Genomic DNA, 21,609 nt, shown 5'->3' with positions numbered 1-21,609 from the left:
CATGCCTGTTGATGGGGAATACAGATTGAACGAGCAGAGCTCTTGTCCAACAGCCTGAAAGGCTATTAGTTCAGCCAACTCATCAAACGTTCCAGGTATGGAGTTCTGTCTCGCTGTGTGAATACCATTTGCAAACTCTGACAGCATATGACTGGAAAGCCATTTTGGTGGCATTTTGTGGCGCTCCTAGAGGGAGTTTTGATCAGGACCTCCCTTCACACACAGGCCTCTACCACCCTGGAAAACAAAACACGAACACTCCGCGTACACACCACAGCAAACTTGAGCTGACACAAACATTCACTTAGCACCCTTTGTCTTCTTTTAACACAAGACGACTCGCAAAGCTGTTCACCCTCAAAAGGGGCTACGGACACTGCTCCACGCATGCGTCAGCGGACACGTGTGCTAAATTCTCGGCTTGCCAACATGGCTGCGAAAAGCTTCCATCGTCCCTGGGTGGGCTCGAACCACCATCCTTTTGGTTAACAGCCGAACGCGCTAGCCTATTGCGCCACAGCGACTGGCGGTGTATGCTTCTATGGGTAACGGTCACAAAACAATTTGAAGCTGGCCGCGTCTCACAGTTTAACTGCAGCACTAGTCCTGTGTCAGCAAACTGAGGTCAAGAGAATGACACCCGTTGGGAGGGGCGAGAGAGAGCTAAAGGGTACGCCCAACGTGGGGCTCGAACCCACGACCCTGAGATTAAGAGTCTCATGCTCTACCGACTGAGCTAGCCGGGCGAATGTAGTCAAATGATCAAGGCTGACCGCTGTTTTGATAAGTGCCAAACATTTCATGCGCAAAACGGAGCTTCGCTTCTCGCACAGGCTGACAAAACATCTCGCGGGTTAAGGTTGGGGTAAAGCCTAGCGGTAGGCTTAGAGCAGGGGTGTCCCAACTCTATCCTGGAGGTTCCTTGTCCTGCCGAGCTTGGCTCCAAGCACAAAGAAACACACCTGAAGCTGATGATCCCACTCTCACCGTGGAGACTAGAAACTTCCAGGCAGGTCTGATGGAGCTGGCTGGAGCGAAACTCTTCCTGACAGGGGCCCTCCAGGACAGAGTTTGGACACCCCTGGCTTGGACTGTTCTCGGTTTGTTTTAGCCATGCCTGTTGATGGGGAATACAGATTGAACGAGCAGAGCTCTTGTCCAACAGCCTGAAAGGCTATTAGTTCAGCCAACTCATCAAACGTTCCAGGTATGGAGTTCTGTCTCGCTGTGTGAATACCATTTGCAAACTCTGACAGCATATGACTGGAAAGCCATTTTGGTGGCATTTTGTGGCGCTCCTAGAGGGAGTTTTGATCAGGACCTCCCTTCACACACAGGCCTCTACCACCCGGAAAACAAAACACGAACACTCCGCGTACACACCACAGCAAACTTGAGCTGACACAAACATTCACTTAGCACCCTTTGTCTTCTTTTAACACAAGACGACTCGCAAAGCTGTTCACCCTCAAAAGGGGCTACGGACACTGCTCCACGCATGCGTCAGCGGACACGTGTGCTAAATTCTCGGCTTGCCAACATGGCTGCGAAAAGCTTCCATCGTCCCTGGGTGGGCTCGAACCACCATCCTTTTGGTTAACAGCCGAACGCACTAGCCTATTGCTCCACAGCGACTGGCGGTGTATGCTTCTATGGGTAACGGTCACAAAACAATTTGAAGCTGGCCGCGTCTCACAGTTTAACTGCAGCACTAGTCCTGTGTCAGCAAACTGAGGTCAAGAGAATGACACCCGTTGGGAGGGGTGAGAGAGAGCTAAAGGGTACGCCCAACGTGGGGCTCGAACCCACGACCCTGAGATTAAGAGTCTCATGCTCTACCGACTGAGCTAGCCGGGCGAATGTAGTCAAATGATCAAGGCTGACCGCTGTTTTGATAAGTGCCAAACATTTCATGCGCAAAACGGAGCCTCGCTTCTCGCACAGGCTGACAAAACATCTCGCGGGTAAGGTTGGGGTAAAGCCTAGCGGTAGGCTTAGAGCAGGGGTGTCCCAACTCTATCCTGGAGGTTCCTTGTCCTGCCGAGCTTGGCTCCAAGCACAAAGAAACACACCTGAAGCTGCTGATCCCGCTCTCACCACGGAGACTAGAGACTTCCAGGCAGGTCTGATGGAGCTGGCTGGAGCGAAACTCTACCTGACAGGGGCCCTCCAGGACAGAGTTTGGACACCCCTGGCTTGGACTGTTCTCTGTTTGTTTTAGCCATGCCTGTTGCTGGGGAATACAGATTGAATGAGCAGAGCTCTTGTCCAACAGCCTGAAAGGCTATTAGTTCAGCCAACTCATCAAACGTTCCAGGTATGGAGTTCTGTCTCGCTGTGTGAATACCATTTGCAAACTCTGACAGCATATGACTGGAAAGCCATTTTGGTGGCATTTTGTGGCGCTCCTAGAGGGAGTTTTGATCAGGACCTCCCTTCACACACAGGCCTCTACCACCCGGAAAACAAAACACGAACACTCCGCGTACACACCACAGCAAACTTGAGCTGACACAAACATTCACTTAGCACCCTTTGTCTTCTTTTAACACAAGACGACTCGCAAAGCTGTTCACTCTCAAAAGGGGCTACGGACGCTGCTCCACGCATGCGTCAGCGGACACGTGTGCTTAATCCTGTGCTTGTCGACAAGGCTGTGAAAAGCTTCTTTCGTCCCTGGGTGGGCTCGAACCACCATCCTTTCGGTTAACAGCCAAACGCGCTAGCCTATTGCGCCACAGAGACTGGCGGTGTATGCTTCTATGGGTAACGGTCACAAAACAATTTGAAGCTGGCCGCGTCTCACAGGTTAACTGCAGCACTAGTCCTGCGTCAGCAAACTGAGGTCAAGAGAATGACACCCATTGGGAGGGGCGAGAGAGAGCTAAAGTTCACGCCCAACGTGGGGCTCGAACCCACGACCCTGAGATTAAGAGTCTCATGCTCTACCGACTGAGCTAGCCGGGCGAATGTAGTCAAATGATCAAGGCTGACCCCTGTTTTGATAAATGCCAAACATTTCATGCGCAAAACGGAGCCTCGCTTCTCGCACAGGCTGACAAAACATCTCGCGGGTAAGGTTGGGGTAAAGCTTAGCGGTAGGCTTAGAGCAGGGGTGTCCCAACTCTATCCTGGAGGTTCCTTGTCCTGCCGAGCTTGGCTCCAAGCACAAAGAAACACACCTGAAGCTGCTGATCCCGCTCTCACCACGGAGACTTGAAACTTCCAGGCAGGTCTGATGGAGCTGGCTGGAGCGAAACTCTACCTGACAGGGGCCCTCCAGGACAGAGTTTGGACACCCCTGGCTTAGACTGTTCTCTGTTTGTTTTAGCCATGCCTGTTGCTGGGGAATACAGATTAAACGAGCAGAGCTCTTGTCCAACAGCCTGAAAGTCTATTAGTTCAGCCAACTCATCAAACTTTCCAGGTATGGAATTCTGTCTCGCTGTGTGAATACCGTTTGCAAACTCCGACAGCATATGACTGGAAAGCCATTTTGGTGGCATCTTGTGGCGCTCCTAGAGGGAGTTTTGATCAGGACCTCGCTTCACACACAGGCCTCTAACACCCGGATAACAAAACATGAACACTCCGCGTACACGCCACAGCAAACTTGAGCTGACACAAACATTCACTTAGCACCCTTTGTCTTCTTTTAACACAAGACGACTCGCAAAGCTGTTCACTCTCAAAAGGGGCTACGGACGCTGCTCCACGCATGCGTCAGCGGACACGTGTGCTAAATTCTGTTCTTGCCGACAAGGCTGTGAAAAGCTTCCTTCATCCCTGGGTGGGCTCGAACCACCATCCTTTCGGTTAACAGCCGAACACACTAGCCTATTGCGCAACAGAGACTGGCGGTGTATGCTCCTATGGGTAAAGGTGACAAAAAAATTTGAAGCTGGGCGCGTCTCACAGGTTAACTGCAGCACTAGTCCTGCGTCAGCAAACTGAGGTCAAGAGAATGACACCCGTTGGGAGGGGCGAGAGAGAGCTAAAGGGAACGCCCAACATGGGGCTCGAACCCACGACCCTGAGATGAAGAGTCTCATGCTCTACCGACTGAGCTAGCCGGTCAAATGTAGCCGAATGGTCAAGGCTGACCGCTGTTTTGATAAGTGCCAAACATTTCATGCGCAAAACGGAGCCTCGCTTCTCGCACAGGCTGACAAAACATCTCGCGGGTAAGGTTGGGGTAAAGCCTAGCGGTAGGCTTAGAGCAGGGGTGTCCCAACTCTATCCTGGAGGTTCCTTGTCCTGCCGAGCTTGGCTCCAAGCACAAAGAAACACACCTGAAGCTGCTGATCCCGCTCTCACCACGGAGACCAGAAACTTCCAGGCAGGTCTGATGGAGCTGGCTGGAGCAAAACTCTACCTCACAGGGGCCCTCCAGATTAAGAGTCTCATGCTCTACTGACTGAGCTAGCCGGGCGAATGTAGTCAAATGATCAAGGCTGACCGCTGTTTTGATAAGTGCCAAACATTTCATTCGCAAAACGGAGCCTCGCTTCTCGCACAGGCTGACAAAACATCTCGCGGGTAAGGTTGGGGTAAAGCCTAGCGGTAGGCTTAGAGCAGGGGTGTCCCAACTCTATCCTGGAGGTTCCTTGTTCTGCCGAGCTTGGCTCCAAGCACAAAGAAACACACCTGAAGCTGCTGATCCCGCTCTCACCACGGAGACTAGAAACTTCCAGGCAGGTCTGATGGAGCTGGCTGGAGCGAAACTCTACCTGACAGGGGCCCTCCAGGACAGAGTTTGGACACCCCTGGCTTAGACTGTTCTCTGTTTGTTTTAGCCATGCCTGTTGCTGGGGAATACAGATTGAACGAGCAGAGCTCTTGTCCAACAGCCTGAAAGGCTATTAGTTCAGCCAACTCATCAAACGTTCCAGGTATGGAATTCTGTCTCGCTGTGTGAATACCGTTTGCAAACTCCGACAGCATATGACTGGAAAGCCATTTTGGTGGCATTTTGTGGCGCTCCTAGAGGGAGTTTTGATCAGGACCTCCCTTCACACACAGGCCTCTACCACCCGGAAAACAAAACACGAACACTCCGCGTACACGCCACAGCAAACTTGAGCTGACACAAACATTCACTTAGCACCCTTTGTCTTCTTTTAAAACAAGACGACTCGCAAAGCTGTTCACTCTCAAAAGGGGCTACGGACGCTGCTCCACGCATGCGTCAGCGGACAAGTGTGCTAAATTCTCTGCTTGCCGACATGGCTGTGAAAAGCTTCTTTCGTCCCTGGGTGGGCTCGAACCACCATCCTTTCGGTTAACAGCCGAACGCGCTAGCCTATTGCGCCACAGAGACTGGTGGTGTCTGCTCCTGTGGGTAACGGTCAAAAAATAATTTGAAGCCGGGCGCGTCTCACAGGTTAACTGCAGCACTAGTCCTGCGTCAGCAAACTGAGGTCAAGCGAATGACACCCGTTGGGAGGGGCGAGAGAGAGCTAAAGGGCACGCCCAACGTGTGGCTCGAACCAACGACCCTGAGATTACAAATCTCATGCTCTACCGACTGAGCTAGCCGTGCGAATGTAGTCAAATGATCAAGGCTGACCGCTCTTTTGATAAGTGCCAAACATTTCATGCGCAAAACGGAGCCTCGCTTCTCGCACAGGCTGACAAAACATCTCGCGGGTAAGGTTGGGGTAAAGCTTAGCGGTAGGCTTAGAGCAGGGGTGTCCCAACTCTATCCTGGAGGTTCCTTGTTCTGCCGAGCTTGGCTCCAAGCACAAAGAAACACACCTGAAGCTGCTGATCCCGCTCTCACCACGGAGACTAGAAACTTCCAGGCAGGTCTGATGGAGCTGGCTGGAGCGAAACTCTACCTGACAGGGGCCCTCCAGATTAAGAGTCTCATGATCTACCGACTGAGCTAGCCGGGCGAATGTAGTCAAATGATCAAGGCTGACCGCTGTTTTGATAAGTGCCAAACATTTCATGCGCAAAACGGAGCCTCGCTTCTCGCACAGGCTGACAAAACATCTCGCGGGTAAGGTTGGGGTAAAGCTTAGCAGTAGGCTTAGAGCAGGGGTGTCCGAACTCTATCCTGGAGGTTCCTTGTTCTGCCGAGCTTGGCTCCAAGCACAAAGAAACACACCTGAAGCTGCTGATCCCGCTCTCACCACGGAGACTAGAAACTTCCAGGCAGGTCTGATGGAGCTGGCTGGAGCGAAACTCTACCTGACAGGGGCCCTCCAGGACAGAGTTTGGACACCCCTGGCTTAGACTGTTCTCTGTTTGTTTTAGCCATGCCTGTTGCTGGGGAATACAGATTGAACGAGCAGAGCTCTTGTCCAACAGCCTGAAAGGCTATTAGTTCAGCCAACTCATCATACGTTCCAGGTATGGAGTTCTGTCTCGCTGTGTGAATACCGTTTGCAAACTCTGACAGCATATGACTGGAAAGCCATTTTGGTGGCATTTTGTGGCGCTCCTAGAGGGAGTTTTGATCAGGACCTCCCTTCACACACAGGCCTCTACCACCCGGAAAACAAAACACGAACACTCCGCGTACACACCACAGCAAACTTGAGCTGACACAAACATTCACTTAGCACCCTTTGTCTTCTTTTAACACAAGACGACTCGCAAAGCTGTTCACTCTCAAAAGGGGATACGGACGCTGCTCCACGCATGCGTCAGCGGACACGTGTGCTAAATTCTGTTCTTGCCGACAAGGCTGTGAAAAGCTTCCTTCGTCCCTGGGTGGGCAAGAACCACCATCCTTTCGGTTAACAGCCGAACGCGCTGGCCTACTGCGCCACAGAGACTGGTGGTGTATGCTCCTATGGGTAACGGTCACAAAACAATTTGAAGCTGGCCGCGTCTCACAGGTTAACTTCAGCACTAGTCCTGCGTCAGCAAACTGAGGTCAAGAGAATGACACCCGTTGGGAGGGGCGAGAGAGAGCTAAAGGGTGCGCCCAACGTGGGGCTCGAACCCACAACCCTGAGATTAAGTGTCTCATGCTCTACCGACTGAGCTAGCCGGGCGAATGTAGTCAAATGATCAAGGCTGACCGCTGTTTTGATAAGTGCCAAACATTTCATGCGCAAAACAGAGCCTCGCTTCTCGCACAGGCTGACAAAACATCTCGCGGGTAAGGTTGGGGTAAAGCCTAGCGGTAGGCTTAGAGCAGGTGTGTCCCAACTCTATCCTGGAGGTTCCTTGTCCTGCCGAGCTTGGCTCCAAGCACAAAGAAACACACCTGAAGCTGCTGATCCCGCTCTCACCACGGAAACTAGAAACTTCCAGGCAGGTCTGATGGAGCTGGCTGGAGCGAAACTCTACCTGACAGGGGCCCTCCAGGACAGAGTTTGGACACCCCTGGCTTAGACTGTTCTCTGTTTGTTTTAGCCATGCCTGTTGCTGGGCAATACAGATTGAATGAGCAGAGCTCTTGTCCAACAGCCTGAAAGGCTGTTAGTTCAGCCAACTCATCCTCCATCCTTTGGGTTAACAGCCGAACACGAATCAATTCAAAACGAAGCATTATGTAATCTGTGAAGGTTGTATTTCTCTCTAAATGTCCGTCCGTGTGGAGAGAGTCAGCACTGTGAATTTCATCTTGCAGCCAACATGAAAACATTTGTTTATTAATAGATAATTAAAATATCTAATTTTTCACAATTATTGGGCTACTTCTGCCTGTGCTTGAGCGTCGAATATATTAAGGCTCATTTTGGATTATAGATGTAAATTTAATATAAACCTGCGATTAGTTGAATAATGACAAATGAACAACTAGTGACTAAAAAAATCTTACGTGGAGGCAGACCTTAAATACCCTCTAGACATCTCTGTTAAAGTTTTTAAAGGATTTTATACACGTTTGCATAAATTATTCTTTCAGAATGGTCCGTAATGGAGAGATGTCTTAACACAGATTTTCCAGCTGAAAAAAAACGATAATTGAAATAAAAATGATATTTTATGTTTTGAGAATGGCCAGCCCTTCTCTGCAGATATTGTGCTTCTGGTTTGGGTTTTCTGATTTTAAACCACATAGAGTCTACAAAATATAATGTGTCCCAAAACTCTGGTGTTTTTTGTCACGTTTGTAATGCATGTGTATTTCCAAATCTAAAAAAAGTCTATAAAACATGTTCATAGATGTATACTTTACTGATGTCTGGACTCTGTTTGGGATATAGTAAAACTTAAAGAGATGGTTCGTTCAATATATTGTGAATTTATCTTTCAAACTCTAAAAAATATTGTATGGACACAACAAAATAAAACCGATGAGGCTCCACTCAGGGCTCCCATAGTTTTGACTGGGCTCAACCCTACCCCGCGCGTTTGAGACATGCTGCCGAACAGAGTATGAGCGGAGCGGTGTGATTCTAACTGGAGCGAGGATCGCATTTTATTCAAGTCGGAGCATCGTGGTTTTCACTCACTTAAAGAGTGCTCACCACCACTCCATCACGAGTACAATTCATGCCAACGGCCCGATATATAACTGCATATTTAGCAGGATTTCACATGATTAACATTTAGCTAGCTAGATACCCATAATCTCTCCGATCAATGTCAATGTCAATGTCACCTTTATTTATATAGCGCTTTAAACAAAATACATTCCGTCAAAGCAACTGAACAACATTCATTAGGAAAACAGTGTCAATAATGCAAAAATGATAGTTAAAGGCAGTTCATCATTGGATTCAGTTATGTCATCTCTGTTCAGTTAAATAGTGTCTGTGCATTTATTTGCAATCGAGTCAACGATATCGCTGTAGATGAAGTGTCCCCAACTAAGCAAGCCAGAGGCGACAGCGGCAAGGAACCGAAACTCCATCGGTGACAGAATGGAGAAAAAAACCTTGGGAGAAACCAGGCTCAGTTGGGGGGCCAGTTCTCCTCTGACCAGACGAAACCAGTAGTTCAATTCCAGGCTGCAGCAAAGTCAGATTGTGCAGAATAATCATCTGTTTCCTGTGGTCTTGTCCTGGTGCTCCTCTGAGACAAGGTCTTTACAGGGGATCTGTATCTGGGGCTCTAGTTGTCCTGGTCTCCGCTGTCTTTCAGGGATGTAGAGGTCCTTTCTAGGTGCTGATCCAGCATCTGGTCTGGATACGTACTGGATCCGGGTGACTGCAGTGACCCTCTGATCTGGACACAGACTGGATCTGGTGGCCACGGTGACCTCGGAACAAGAGAGAAACAGACAAATATTAGCGTAGATGCCATTCTTCTAATGATGTAGCAAGTACATAGGTTGTTATGGGAAGTGTTTCCGGTTCCGGTTTACCTAATTAATGCAGCCTAAAAATCCTTTAACGGATTTGGATAATAAAAGCATATTAGTATGTTATGTGTATGCCAGGTTAAAGAGATGGGTCTTTAATCTAGATTTAAACTGCAAGAGTGTGTCTGCCTCCCGAACAATGTTAGGTAGGTTATTCCAGAGTTTGGGCGCCAAATAGGAAAAGGATCTGCCGCCCGCAGTTGATTTTGATATTCTAGGTATTATCAAATTGCCTGAGTTTTGAGAACGTAGCGGACGTAGAGGATTATAATGTAAAAGGAGCTCATTCAAATACTGAGGTGCTAAACCATTCAGGGCTTTATAAGTAATAAGCAATATTTTAAAATCTATGCGATGCTTGATAGGGAGCCAGTGCAGTGTTGACAGGACCGGGCTAATATGGTCATACTTCCTGGTTCTAGTAAGAACTCTTGCTGCTGCATTTTGGACTAGCTGTAGTTTGTTTACTAAGCGTGCAAAACAACCACCCAATAAAGCATTACAATAATCTAACCTTGAGGTCATAAATGCATGGATTAACATTTCTGCATTTGACATTGAGAGCATAGGCCGTAATTAAGATATATTTTTGAGATGGAAAAATGCAGTTTTACAAATGCTAGAAACGTGGCTTTCTAAGGAAAGATTGCAATCAAGTAGCACACCTAGGTTCCTAACTGATGATGAAGAATTGACAGAGCAACCATCAAGTCTTAGACAGTGTTCCAGGTTATTACAAGCAGAGTTTTTAGGTCCTATAATTAACACCTCTGTTTTTTTTCAGAATTTAGCAGTAAGAAATTACTCGTCATCCAGTTTTTTATATTGACTATGCAATCCATTAGTTTTTCAAATTGGTGTGTTTCACCGGGCTGCGAAGAAATATAGAGCTGAGTATCATCAGCATAACAGTGAAAGCTAACACCATGTTTCCTGATGATATCTCCCAAGGGTAACATATAAAGCGTGAAGAGTAGCGGCCCTAGTACTGAGCCTTGAGGTACTCCATACTGCACTTGTAATCGATAGGATACATCTTCATTCACTGCTACGAACTGATGGCGGTCATATAAGTACGATTTAAACCATGCTAATGCACTTCCACTGATGCCAACAAAGTATTCAAGTCTATGCAAAAGAATGTTGTGGTCAATTGTGTCAAACGCAGCACTAAGATCCAATAAAACTAATAGAGAGATACACCCACGATCAGATGATAAGAGCAGATCATTTGTAACTCTAAGAAGAGCAGTCTCAGTACTATGATACGGTCTAAATCCTGACTGGAAATCCTCACATATACCATTTTTCTCTAAGAAGGAATATAATTGTGTGGATACCACCTTTTCTAGTATCTTGGACAGAAAAGGGAGATTCGAGATTGGTCTATAATTAACTAGTTCTTTGGGGTCAAGTTGTGGTTTTTTGATGAGAGGCTTAATAACAGCCAGTTTGAAGGTTTTGGGGACATATCCTAATGACAATGAGGAATTAATAATAGTCAGAAGAGGATCTATGACTTCTGGAAGCACCTCTTTCAGGAGCTTAGATGGTATAGGGTCTAACATACATGTTGTTGGTTTAGATGATTTAACAAGTTTATACAATTCTTCCTCTCCTATAGTAGAGAATGAGTGGAACTGTTCCTCAGGGGGTCTATAGTGCACTGTCTGATGTGATACTGTAGCTGACGGCTGAATGGTTGCAATTTTATCTCTAATAGTATCGATTTTAGAAGTAAAGTAGTTCATAAACTCATTACTGCTGTGGTGTTGGGAAATGTCAACACTTGTTGAGGCTTTATTTTTCGTTAATTTAGCCACTGTATTGAATAAATACCTGGGGTTATGTTTGTTTTCTTCTAAAAGAGAAGAAAAGTAATCGGATCTAGCAGTTTTTAATGCTTTTCTGTAGGATATGTTACTTTCCCGCCAAGCAATACGAAATACCTCTAGTTTTGTTTTCCTCCAGCTGCGCTCCATTTTTCGGGCTGCTCTCTTTAGGGTGCGAGTATGCTCATTATACCATGGTGTCAAACTGTTTTCCTTAACCTTCCTTAAGCGTAAAGGAGCAACTTTATTTAAAGTGCTAGAAAAGAGAGAGTCCATAGTTTCTGTTACATCATCAAGTTGTTCTGAGGTTTTGGATATGCTAAGGAATTTGGATACATCAGGAAGATAACTTAAAAAGCAGTCTTTTGTGTTAGAAGTGATGGTTCTTCCATACTTGTAACAAGAAGTAGAATTTACAATTTTGGCTATATGAATTTTGCAAAGAACTAAATAATGATCTGAGATATCATCACTTGGCTGAATAATTTCAACACCATCAACATCAATTCCATGTGACAGTATTAAATCTAGAGTATGATTTCGACAATGAGTAGGTCCTGAAACGTGTTGTCTAACACCAATAGAGTTCAGAATGTCTATAAATGCTGATCCCAATGCATCGTTTTCATTATCAACATGGATATTAAAATCACCAACTATTAAAACTTTATCTGCAGCCAGAACTAACTCAGATGTAAAATCACCAAACTCTTTAATAAAGTCTGTATGGTGCCCTGGTGGCCTGTATACAGTAGCCAGTACAAACATAACAGGGGATTTATCATTAACATTTGTTTCCATGGATAATGTTATATGAAGCACCATTACTTCAAACGAGTTATACTTGAAGCCTGCCCTCTGAGAAATCCTGAAAACGTTGTTATAAATTGAAGCAACACCTCCACCTTTGCCTTTTAGACGTGGCTCATGTTTATAACAGTAATCTTGGGGGGTGGACTCATTTAAAATAATGTAATCATCAGGTTTTAGCCAGGTTTCTGTCAAACAGAGTACATCTATATTATGATCAGTGATCATATTATTTACAAAAAGTGTTTTCGTAGAAAGGGATCTGATATTCAATAAGCCAAGCTTTATCATTTGTTTATCCATATTGCTTCTGTTTTTTATTTGTTGAACCTCAATTAAATTGTTAATCTTAACTTGGTTTGGACGTTTTTTGTTTTTTTCTAGTTCGGGGAACAGACACAGTCTCTATAGTGTGATATCTAGGTGAAAGAGTCTCTATGTGCTGAGAATTAACTGACCTCTGTGACGGGAGGCAGCTAGCAGATGGTCGGTTTAGCCAGTCTGTCTGCTTCCTAACCTGGGCCCCAGTTAGTCAAGTATAAACACTAAGACTATTTGCCATATTTCTAGAGAGAAGAGTGGCGCCACCCCAGGAGGGATGAAGACCATCTCTTTTAAACAGGTCAGGTCTGCCCCAAAAGCTCGTCCAATTGTCTATGAAACCTATGTTATTCTGTGGGCACCACTTAGACATCCAGCCATTAAGTGATGACAATCTGCTATGCATCTCATCACCACGGTAAGCAGGGAGGGGACCAGAGCATATTACAGTGTCTGACATCGTGCTTGCAAGTTCACACACCTCTTTAATGTTATTTTTAGTGATCTCCGACTGGCGAAGTCGAACATCATTAGCGCCGGCATGAATAACAATCTTACTGTATTTACGTTTAGCATTAGCCAGCACTTTTAAATTTGCCAAGATGTCAGGCGCTCTGGCTCCCGGTAAACATTTGACTATGGTGGCTGGTGTCTCTATATTCACGTTCCGTACAATAGAATCACCAATAACTAGAGCACTTTCATCAGGTTTCTCAGTGGGTGCATCACTGAGTGGGGAGAACCTGTTTAATGTTTTGATCGGAACAGAAGAGCGGTGCTTTGACCCACGACTACGCTGCCTCACCGTCACCCAGTTGCCCTGCTGCTGGGGCTCTGTTTCCGGAACCGAACAATGTACAGGAATCCCTGAGCTAGACGCATCCAAAGCCGTATCTAGAGCCCTAACATTCTTACTGTCCTCAATTAAAGTTTGGATGCGTGTCTCTAATTCTGAAATCTTCTCTGTCAGCCTAACTATTTCCCTGCATTTATCACATGTGAATCCCTCATCAGCGACAGAGATAGATAAACTGTACATGTGGCAAGAGGTGCAAGAAACAATGATAGGAGAAGCCATTACTTACCGTGCTTGATGAAAATTCTTACTGCGGTTGTTTGATGAACTTGTGAAAAACTGGAGCGAGGGAGAGGAGAAAAGAAAACAGCGATAAGTTCGAATGAAGACGCTAATGACAAGCTAACGAGTGCTAACGCTTTGCAGGTGTACTGCACTCACTGAAATAAAATAAAAGTGAACGATCAAAGTTAATCTGATAAGATTGATCGATAATATCAGAAATATGGTGTGAATTAAGTTATAATTTACCACTTTAAAAAACAGAGAGTGATAGTAAGATAAAGATTCTAGAGAAAAAAATAAAATAAAAACAGCTACACGGAGCTACACGAAGCTACAATTTGCTACAGAAGGCCAACAGGAAGTAGAGAAAACACTGTCCAACAGCGACACCCGCAGAAGGTTATAATGATGGCAATAGTTGGGCATTACAGGCTAGTTCTCAAGGAGTTTGTCAGTTCCTTTTACTGTTTATTTTCAGGTTATAGCATGATTTAAACAGATTCAGCACATTCACACGCAGTCTTTTCGCAATAATGCATTCAAACAAATGTAATTTTACAGTGCTACTTCATCTGTAACTGATTTTGAAGTCTGTAAAAAATGCATCGATCTGTAGATAAATAACTGACTGTTATTTTCATCACAAACAAAATGTGCGCAGCAGAAAGCAGCAATTATACCTTTTAATGCTGACAATGTTACTAGTTTGGCGTTTGGTAGGGAAAAAAATGTTTGCACACAATAGCATAGTCCCCTTTGAAACTCTCCTGTTGTTTATTTATTTATTTTTATTTTTATAGGCTACGTTATGAACATAACATTTCAACTTTATCCACGGAGTGAAGGCAGAGCGGTTGTTTCTGGTATCAGTGCGCACAGAGCGGAGTGATTATTAAATGCTCGGAGCATGGAGGGAGATTGTTGCTGCTCCACTCTCACATACCCTGCTGCCGAGTGAGAGAGATGTTTCACCCTACAAAATGAACAAGACCGTCCGGTGTAGACACGGTTAGACAGTATCTGCTATATTTACAAATAAATTATATAAGAAATAAAAATAAATACATAACCTAAACCAGCGGCATAACGAGATGAAAATATAGACTAGAAAATATATTTACACTTTCTCTGTCTTCCGTCCATGACACTTAATCACTGCGGAGCTGCCAGATTTGTTGTGCCATCGCCCAGCCCTAATGCAACAGGTTTTGGCCAACCAATGACCAACTTCCTATGAAATTAAATTATACTAACTAATAAACTTTATTGCTCTATAAGGTAGTCAACATTTGAAGTGGATCAAACCTTTCTTTAGAGTTGTTTTAAAACCATGTCCTGAAACCTGTTCTGCAAGTTTGAAACCCTCATAAGACACTCTCCATATGAAAGAGCAAGAAATTCACACATTTGTTACCAACCCTCACAAACTATACAGAACTACCCCAAAAACCCCAGCCCCCTCCAGCTGAACTGAATTCGGTCTGTTTTTTTGTCTGTGGGGAACGGTGTGTTGTCATGTTACTGCATGGGTTGAAATATACCTTCACTCACAGCAGCCGTACTCTTTTTAGGGCCCGAGGACCCTATTGGAATTGTCCGTTTATTAGGGCCCGAGCACTGCAGTTTATTCTTGCTCCGTTTATTAGGGCCCGAGAACTGCAGTGTGAGGGCCCTTTTGGAATTGCTCCGTTTATTAGGGCCCGAGCACTGCAGTGCGAGGACCCTATGGGAATTGCTCCGTTTCTTCTTCTTCTGCGAAATGAATCGCATTTTTGAGGGCCTAAACATGCTCCAAAACTCACAAAAATTTGCACACGCATCAGAACTGGCGAAAATTTACATCTGATATAGGTTTCTGAAGTCGGTGTGGCAAAATGACTCGTTAGCGCCACCCGTTAAATTTCAACGGAGTGCGCCTCGAGCTGTGTTTCACATACATTCATGAAAATCGGTACACACATGTAACACACCATTACCTACAAAAAAGTATCTTGGTACAAAATCCAAAACCCAACAGGAAGTAAGTTATTTTGAATTTCCTGTATGATTTTTGTGCAGTTTTTGCCATTTACATGCCTCGTACTTTGACGAACTCCTCCTACAATTTTAATCGGATTATCTTCAAATTTGATGTAGGTCATCATACGACCTTTGTGATGTTAAATTGCGAAGGCTTTGAGTTTTCGTCAAGGGGTGTGTCTCTGGCGGCCTGACAAAGTTTGATGTTTCGCCGTGAAACATGAAGTTGCTGTAACTCAGGCAAGCAATGTCCGATCTTCCCCAAACTTCACACGTGTGATAGGTGTTCTGTTCTGAACAAACACCCATGACCAAATTCAGTTATAGTCACAGCGCCACCTGCTGGTAACAGGAAGTGTCATGTGTAACACTGTTATGGACTCCTAACAACATATTAAAAAGTGCCAGCAAGTGATAACTACACTGACAACATGCTAGAAACATACTTAAACATGCTAGCAATACTTAGCTAAGTGCTAAAGCATGCTACTAATGTAGTGAAAAAGGAAGTTGCTGTAACTCAGGCAAGCAATGTCCGATCTTCCCCAAACTTCACACGTGTGATAGGTGTTCTGTCCTGAACAAACACCCATGACCAAAATCAGTTATAGTCATAGTACCACCTGCTGGTAACAGGAAGTGACATGGTTAACACTGTTACAGACTCCTAGGAACATATTAAAAAGTATAAACAAGTGTTAAATAGGCTGGCAACATTCAAGAAGCATACTAAACATGCTAGCAACAGTTAGCTAAGTGCTAAAGCATGCTACTAATGCTGTGAAAAAGGAAGTTGCAGTAACTCAAGCAAGCAATGTCCGATCTTCCCCAAACTTCACACGTTTGACAAGGGTCCTGACCTAAATACATCAACATGCCTGTATTCGTTTATAATCATAGCGCCACCTGCTGGCAACAGGAAGTGTCATGTTTAACACTTTTATGCACTATTTGTAACACATTAAAATATTCAATTGTGTGCTAATCATGCTAGAAATATTCTCAAACATGCTAGCAACACTTACTATTTGTTAAAGGATGCTATTAATACTATGAAACATGAAGTTGTGGTAACTCATGCATACCCAGCTTTCCCAGTCTGACCCAAACTTCACATGTTTTATAAGAGTCCTGGCCTGAACACAACTAAAGGCCAATATTCAACTATAAGTATAGAGCCACCTGCTGGCAACAGGAAATTACTTATTTTATACTAACTTAAACATGAGATGTCTGATCTGCCCAAAACTTTGCATGTTTGGTAAGAGTCCTGGCCTGAAGACATTAACATGCCGATATTCAGTAGTAATCATAGCGCCACCTGTTGGCCGCAGAAAATGTGGCACAAATATTTACTATTTTATAAGCATATGGCCCAATGTTCACTGTTCCTTCTATTGGCACCGGGTGGTGATGAGCCCGCTGTGAGGGCCCTTTCATCGCTGCTTGCAGCTTTAATTAGGGCCCGAGCACTGCAGTGAGAGGACCCTATTGGAATTGCTCCGTTTATTCTTCTTCTTCTTCTTCTCCGAAATGAATCACATTTTGAGGGCCTAAACATGCTCCAAAACTCACAAAACTTTGCACACGCATCAGAGCTGGCAAAAATTTACATCTGATATAGGTTTCAGAAGTGGGTGTGCAAAATGGCTCGACAGCGCCACCTGTTAAATTTCAACGGAGTGCACCTCGAGCTGTGTTTCACGTACATTAATGAAAATCGGTACACACATGTAACACACCATTTACCTTCAAAAAAGTGTCTTGGTACAAAATCCAAAACCCAACAGGAAGTAAGTTATTTTGAATTTCCTGTACGATTTTTGTGCAGTTTTTGCCATTTCCATGCCTCGTACTTTGACGAACTCCTCCTACAGTTTTAATCAGATTATCTTCAAATTTGGTGAGGGTCATCATAAGAACTTTGTGATGTTAAATTGCAAAGGTTTTGAGTTTTCGTCAAGGGTTGTGTCCCTGGCGAGCACAAAGCTTAGCCAACACAAAGACGTCCTTGTCCTCAACACCTTTCAACTTGCAGGTGTCAGTGTTTATGAATAGAATAAATGAAACGGGACAAATTTAATCTTGACAATCTATGTATCATTATAAAGATCTATGCCTCAAGCATCGATGACAGATCTCTGTTTTTCAATGGAAAGCTTATAAAGACTGTATTTGCTACATTTGTGTAAGCAGTACACATACAAACATGAACAATGGAAACGCTGTACATACCAGATCCGTCGTAATAACGAGTCATAAACACATTCACAGCTGTAAATCCCGGTTTAGTTAGAAAGGTAAGGGTCCTGAACAACATCTCATGAAGCACGTTTAGTCAAACGAAGCAATAACCTTGTAATATGGATCATAATTCCTTTGTTTAAGTTTCAGTTCTTCAGCAACAGAACTGTTTGCGTCTGTTATGGAATAACTCACAGGCGGAAACTGCGTCTTTGAGGTAAAAAAACGGCATGGTTTTGCAGCGTACAGTGTCACAGAATGAGCAACAGAATGAGGCGATCCACCGGAAAAAAGAATGAATGAAAGATAGTTTATTTGAATTTTGGCGCTCCCTCTTGACGCGCTCTGACGCACCTGTCTGCTGATGGAGGCGAAGGCGTTAGGTAGAGCACTTTCAGCTGTGAGTCCCATAACAGGAGGTGCTGGCTAACAGGTTAACACTTGTATGCACTATTTGCAACACAGTAAAATTTGCCATTGTGTGCTAATCATGCTAGAAATATTTTCAAACATTCTAGCAACACTTACTATGTGCTAAATGATGCTATTAATATTATGGAACAGGAATTTGTTGTAACTCATGCATACAATTCCCAATCTGACACAAACATCACATTTTTTATAAGAGTATTGGCCTGAACAAAACTAAAGGCCAATATTCAATTATAAGTATAGCGCCACCTGCTGGCAACAGGAAATGTACTTATTTTATACTAACTTAAACATGAGATGCCTGATCTGCCCGAAACTTTGCATGTTTGGTAAGAGTCCTGGCCTGAAGACATTTACATGTCGAGATTCAGTTATAATCATAGGGCCACCTGTTGGCAGCAGGAAATGTGGCACAAATATTTACTATTTTATAAGCATATGTTCCAACGTTCACTGTTCCTCCTATGGGCACCGGGTGGTGGTGAGCCCGGGTGCGAGGGCCCTTTCATCGCTGCTTGCAGCTTTAATTATTCATTATTTTCTCGCAGCCCATATTATTATTTTCACTACATCAAAATAATAACAAATTATCAATTGATAATTAATTATAATTTTTTTGAAAATCATTGTTAAAATTTAAAAAGCACTTGTTAAAATTACAAATGACCTGCTCCGTGCGTCAGATCAAGGTTGCATCTCATTTCTAGTCTTACTTGATCTTAGTGCTGCGTTCGACACCATAGATCATGACATACTCATAGATCGATTACAAAACTATACAGGTATTCAAGGGCAGGCTCTAAGATGGTTTAGATCCTACCTGTCCGATCGCTACCATTTTGTTTACTTAAATGGGGTGTCATCTCATTTATCATCAGTAAAATATGGAGTGCCACAAGGATCCGTCCTAGGTCCCCTTCTATTTTCAATATACATGTTGCCCCTTGGTAATATTATTAGAAAATACGGAATTAGCTTCCACTGTTATGCTGATGATACTCAGCTATATATCTCAACGAGACCAGATGAAACTTCCCAATTATCTAAGCTAACAGAGTGTGTTAAAAATGTAAAAGATTGGATGACAAATAATTTTCTCCAATTAAATTCGGATAAGACAGAGATATTAATTATTGGACCAAAAAACACTGCACAGAATCTTGTAGATTACAATCTGCAACTAGACGGATGTACTGTTACTTCCTCTACAGTCAGAAATCTGGGTGTTATATTAGACAGCAATTTGTCTTTTGAAAATCATATTTCAAATGTTACAAAAACTGCATTCTTCCATCTTAGAAACATTGCCAAGCTACGAAACATGTTATCTGTTTCTGATGCAGAAAAGCTAGTTCATGCATTCATGACCTCTAGACTGGACTATTGTAATGCACTTCTAGGTGGTTGTCCTGCATCTTCAATAAACAAGCTACAGGTAGTCCAAAATGCAGCAGCTAGAGTCCTTACGAGGTCAAGAAAATATGATCATATTACCCCAATTTTACAGTCTCTGCACTGGCTACCTATTAAGTTCCGAATCAGTTACAAATTATCATTACTTACCTATAAGGCCCTAAATGGTCTAACTCCTGCGTACCTAACTAGCCTTCTACCACGCTACAACCCATCACGCACCCTAAGGTCACAAAACGCTGGACTTTTGGTAGTTCCTAGGATAGCAAACTCCACTAAAGGAGGTAGAGCTTTCTCACATTTGGCTCCCAAACTCTGGAATAGCCTTCCTGATAATGTTCGGGGTTCAGACACACTCTCTCTGTTTAAATCTAGATTAAAAACACATCTCTTTCACCAAGCATATGAAAAATGTATCTTTTAAATTGTGAGTGTAGTTGCATCTGATCAAATGTGCATTTTTATTCTTTAGCTTGTGTTAAACTAATTTTACTTTGTTGGAACATCAGCTATGCTAATGATGTCTCTATTTTGTTTCTATGTTTTGCCACGGGATTTACATCCCGTGGTAACTAGGATTTACACAAGCTCCAGTCTGGATCCAGAACACCTGAGAAGAGATGATGCTGACCCTCAGAGGACCCCAGATGATCCTAACCTTGAATCAACAACAGAACTAAATAATTATTGCTACATGTGTGACTGCATCATATGATAACTATTAATTAATAATATTGATAGTTCATCGTCTAGCTGACTATGTCTTGTATTATTATTATTTTTTTTTATTTTTTCTAAAATCCTGTCAAACGTGCACAAACTACTAGCTACTACTAAATATTGTAGAAACATAGTTTTCTGTAAAGTTGCTTTGTAACGATTTGTATTGTAAAAAGCGTTATACAAATAAACTTGAATTGAATAAACTTGAATTGAATTGTTATTTGTGAACGTAGGCATTAAATGAAGGCTTTAAGACCAAGCGGAATCCTAGGTCAGCTGCTTCCGCCTCACAGCGAGCGCTAACTGACCCAGCTTCACCATCTGCGATTTGACTTTCCTAAATCAGATTGAGGCGAATACAACTTATTGATCATGAGCCCAACATTTAGCAAGGCAGGAAAACATTCAGTCTACCTGAAGGAAGATGTATTTCATGGAGCTAATGCTGTTAAATACAGAGTAAAAAAAAAAAAACACCAGAGGCAACCTACACTCTCTTTCATTGAAAAGTATGCATTTTATTTATTCACAGGCTATATGCTTGAAATAATATCTTAGTTGAAACTTTAAGTGCCATTGTTTAAAAAAATTCATCCTATAAATGTTTAATAGACCTTCAGTTGTCCTGCTTTAAAATCCAATACCATTTGTAATTTCACTGTATTTTCACCTCCTAAATTACCCCAATTCTATAATGGTAAAATTTATTCAGGCCGAAGGCATTTTTTATGACATTATTTACTTTTAATTTTAGAATAATTGTAGCATACATAAATGGGTGAATCAAAACAAATATGATAACTTTTTAACTCCAGGCAGATATAGTCCTATATCATTTTACATTACAAATATTACAAATATATATAATGACTGTTTCATAACAATAGCATGCATAAAAGCCTTAAGAGTAAAGGTCTTTCTTTAAATTTTTAATGTGTAGACTGTTGCCTAAAACTATCCCACATTTTGAAATTAACTCACTGTAAATGTTCTAATGGTTTTTAAGGATGTTACAATGTTATATCATAATGTTATTGTTGTTTTACTTCTTTTATCTCATTTTACAATTACATTCAGTTCACAATTCATCCCTTTGCGCCATCTGGCGGTAGTTTCGCGAATGATTTTAATGATTAAATTTAGATATACTTTAAAGTTAACTAATTATTTATTTTGTATAAGCATTTCATAAACATATTATACTTTTTTTCAAAAATTAAGACAAAAAAAAGTTTAAACAAAAACTCCATACCAAGTGTATAGTAAAAACATGAAAGGAAGTGATGTTACAATTCATGATTGTCAAGATATTGATGTTTTTAATTTCACATCTTAAAGCACTTTCTTAAAGCACATTTTAGGATTAAAATATCAAAACATTTTGCATTTGTAATTGCAGGTTAAATGCATTTATACCTTGCATTAAACACTTTGTGTAAACATCTGTCTGGGGTCTCTAGAGAGAG

At 43.0% G+C, this 21,609-nt stretch overlaps 10 non-coding genes across 10 annotated transcripts; all 10 read right to left on the bottom strand.

Annotated features, from left to right (window-relative positions):
* Window positions 1-450: 450 nt before the first annotated feature.
* Window positions 451-524, bottom strand: trnan-guu (transfer RNA asparagine (anticodon GUU)). The gene has a single exon. It is a non-coding gene; the product is annotated as a tRNA-Asn (tRNA).
* A 149-nt stretch (window positions 525-673) lies between these two features.
* trnak-cuu (transfer RNA lysine (anticodon CUU)) lies at window positions 674-746 on the bottom strand. Its single transcript has one exon. It is a non-coding gene; the product is annotated as a tRNA-Lys (tRNA).
* Window positions 747-1,784: 1,038 nt separating this feature from the next.
* On the bottom strand, window positions 1,785-1,857 carry trnak-cuu (transfer RNA lysine (anticodon CUU)). The gene has a single exon. It is a non-coding gene; the product is annotated as a tRNA-Lys (tRNA).
* An 814-nt stretch (window positions 1,858-2,671) lies between these two features.
* On the bottom strand, window positions 2,672-2,745 carry trnan-guu (transfer RNA asparagine (anticodon GUU)). Its single transcript has one exon. It is a non-coding gene; the product is annotated as a tRNA-Asn (tRNA).
* A 149-nt stretch (window positions 2,746-2,894) lies between these two features.
* Window positions 2,895-2,967, bottom strand: trnak-cuu (transfer RNA lysine (anticodon CUU)). Its single transcript has one exon. It is a non-coding gene; the product is annotated as a tRNA-Lys (tRNA).
* Window positions 2,968-4,004: 1,037 nt separating this feature from the next.
* Window positions 4,005-4,077, bottom strand: trnak-cuu (transfer RNA lysine (anticodon CUU)). The gene has a single exon. It is a non-coding gene; the product is annotated as a tRNA-Lys (tRNA).
* Window positions 4,078-5,246: 1,169 nt separating this feature from the next.
* Window positions 5,247-5,320, bottom strand: trnan-guu (transfer RNA asparagine (anticodon GUU)). The gene has a single exon. It is a non-coding gene; the product is annotated as a tRNA-Asn (tRNA).
* Window positions 5,321-5,469: 149 nt separating this feature from the next.
* On the bottom strand, window positions 5,470-5,542 carry trnat-ugu (transfer RNA threonine (anticodon UGU)). The gene has a single exon. It is a non-coding gene; the product is annotated as a tRNA-Thr (tRNA).
* Window positions 5,543-6,711: 1,169 nt separating this feature from the next.
* On the bottom strand, window positions 6,712-6,785 carry trnan-guu (transfer RNA asparagine (anticodon GUU)). Its single transcript has one exon. It is a non-coding gene; the product is annotated as a tRNA-Asn (tRNA).
* A 149-nt stretch (window positions 6,786-6,934) lies between these two features.
* trnak-cuu (transfer RNA lysine (anticodon CUU)) lies at window positions 6,935-7,007 on the bottom strand. The gene has a single exon. It is a non-coding gene; the product is annotated as a tRNA-Lys (tRNA).
* Window positions 7,008-21,609: the final 14,602 nt, after the last annotated feature.

Source organism: Carassius carassius, chromosome 1, assembly GCF_963082965.1.
Source record: "Carassius carassius chromosome 1, fCarCar2.1, whole genome shotgun sequence".
Lineage (NCBI taxonomy): Eukaryota > Metazoa > Chordata > Actinopteri > Cypriniformes > Cyprinidae > Carassius > Carassius carassius.
Note: the sequence above shows the minus strand (reverse complement) of the source record. Positions and strands in the feature narration are given on the sequence as shown.